The following is a 2892-nucleotide window of genomic DNA, read 5'->3' as shown; positions in this document are numbered from 1 at the left end:
AGGTTAGTTTAAGGCGTTTTAAACGATTGCTTTCAGTTTGTTATGTTCTGTAAGCTTAGGTTGCGTTACGTTACATATGGAGAGCGAAGTAATGCCAAACGCAACATTTTTTTTTGCGAGATGCCGATTAACGTCGCTTTAGTGGAGTTCTTAAAGTACCGTCGCACGGCACTCCAGACACAGCCTTGGTTTACGTCTCTGAACGGGAACTTTACTCTCTTCGCCTCCTCGTCGTTACCTTTACTGGGAGTGCCATCCGCCAGACCTACCACCACACCTGCGTTCCCGCATCGGTTCCTAGGAGGACTGGTTGAACCCGGGTCCTGTCGTAGATGTGAAATCGACGCAAGAACTTCTGGCGGCCCACTGCCTTCGTGTTAGTGCGGACCTCTGGGAGTTTACGGACCAGCCGTCTCCTAATGAAGAGACTGTGGTACGACGGCCCGGACTAGGGCTGCTTAAAGAATAAAGTTCTCTCTCTCTCTCTCTCTCTCTCTCTCTCTCTCTCTCTCTCTCTCTCTCTCTCTCTCTCTCTCTCTCTCTCTCTCTAATCGTGATGGTAGTAAGCGGTTACACGCCTTTGTCCTCTTTGTCTTCTCCCTTTACGTATTACCGAGTGTAATCGCGCCACGAAAATCTGTACCCGCTGCTTTTTTCTTCTGCAAAAGTAGTTCGTGGGACACTTCGGTGTTTCGCATTGTAGACAACCCTGCATAAATGGCGCGGTTAGTTTTAGAAACTCCTCCAACGCATCCCAAGGGCCACTCAGGATGAAACTAAGCATGCATAGCAGTTCGTGGAATGTGAAACTTCACTTGCGTTTTACATACTAACTACTTTGTTAAAGCGTGTGCCGGGTCAACAGGAAGATGCAATAATGATGGGGCAAGGAAATACTCATTACCAGGAAAACAGTAGGCACCGGGAAATCTGGCACAGCAATGGGATAGTTGTCCACGTGACTCCAAATTAGCACAAATAATACTCAGGTTATAGACATAGAAAGTGGCTTAAAATTCTACCATTCATTCTACATAAGATAACACGGGTGAAGTGCACCTGACCGGCAGAAGGAGTTTTATTTTATAAACGAACAGCCGGAAAGGCGGTATTAACCGTTGTTGTTCGTTTCACAAAAACCTACTATGACAGTGCACATCGTCTTCTCCCTGTCTACTCGCCACTTTTCGCTTGTGCCGTGTGTCTGTTTGCCCCGAAGTGACGTACGAAAACACGCTTTCACGTTACGCCGACAGCTACGGGGGCATCGTGGGTGACTCTGCGCCTGCATCCGTTGCACTCGGCTCCCAATCGAGAAGCAGGCACTTCAATAGCGTAATAAAGACTCGCGGTAGCGAGACCACCAGCGAGTACCCTGTAAGGGGCGCTCACACCACTACTGTTCATTTGGTCCGTGTGCTCCAAAATTGCACCCGAATGACGGCGACGTCACCCCTGAGTAGTGATGTGTCTCACTATACGGGTTGGTGAGTTCTGTGGATTTTTAAAGCGAATTTTGGGGCTCTTATGTCAGACAGACTGTGCTCATTGGGGGACTCCGTCGAAAAATGCCCGTGAACGGTTATATTTCACGCATTCTGCGACGCAACTATTACCTTCTAACATCGCCTGCGTAAACGTTCGCTCAAGGGCTAACTACTTTAAAGCCAGTAAACCTTCGTAATAGCAAAATAGCTTTATTTGAAATATCGCTTTGGTCGAAGACATTTATGGTGCTAACGAACAGGACGATGCCAAAGAAAGGACGAAACAGTAGCGTGTGTTTCGTCCTTCCTTTACCCTCGTCCTGTGTAATGTTCGCTAGTACAATTAATTAAGTTACTAAACGATTTGCCCAATTTTAGTTTTAATTATTCAAAGGATTCGCAGTCAGCACTGCTGGGAATAGACAGAAATCGTCACCGCTTTTAACGAAGTACCTCTTATTACGAAGCCAGTTTCCTGTCCCGAGTGCTTCGTTGTAACAAGTGTATGCTACTTATATATGCTGCACAACATATAGTACAAACTGGTGCAAAGTCCTAAAAACAAGCTGTCATACCGTCGCCAAAAGAGAATTTTCGCTTCCCGCGCATGCGTTTGGGTGACTGTTGAAAAAAAGAAAACGTACTTGCGATGAGTGTTAAAAAATACACGAACAAGGCGTCTACTCTTGTTATAATAATTAGTGTGTCCACAGTGTTAAAATGGAAGTTCACTGCTGGCAAAGCTCATGGTGCATCCTATGTAGTTCGTTATGTACAGCTTGGCAACCTGGAAATGCTTCTAGTTAATCCCCTCTTCTCGCTAGTTCGAAACTAACTTCTAAACTCATCGCCGAAATTCCTGCAAAGCAAGTCTCGTAAAATTGTGTATTCATTAAGAGTGATTTTCGAAGAAAAGAAGTAGCGAAAGACGGAGGAAGGGAGGACACGTATACGACCGGTGTTCCACACATGCTGGCACAACGATGCGCACTCTTGTACACGTGCGTGCGTGGTGACGGACTAGGTACGCCGATAAAAAGTCCCTGTTTCCGACGTCCGTTTGAATCTCAGCGAAGAGAACTTTTAATCGCGTCTCCGTTTATGCAAGTGTGCTCAGGGCGGCTACTACTCGATTCGTTTCACTTAGTTATTATAAATGTGCGTCCTTGTCCAGCTCTTCGTGAAATTCTGCTACTTTCATGATATAACCTCGGAATTTCTTGAGCGTTCCGTGAAGTTTTCGAACGGCTAGCCTTAAAGACGAAACTTTCCTTTGGGTTCCGTATGTCGTTTATAAGGTGTTGGTACTAGGTTGCACAGTGGTAGAAGCCATCAGGCGTAACGCTATTGGCAGCAGCCTTGACAACTGTTGGATCTTCTTCCTTTTCACGCACAGTTGGCGACG

Source organism: Haemaphysalis longicornis, unplaced genomic scaffold (assembly GCF_048455015.1).
Source record: "Haemaphysalis longicornis isolate Haplotype H1 unplaced genomic scaffold, Haemaphysalis longicornis Haplotype H1 scaffold_1, whole genome shotgun sequence".
NCBI lineage: Eukaryota > Metazoa > Arthropoda > Arachnida > Ixodida > Ixodidae > Haemaphysalis > Haemaphysalis longicornis.
The sequence above is the reverse complement of the archived record's forward strand: the minus strand, read 5'-3'. Positions refer to the sequence as shown.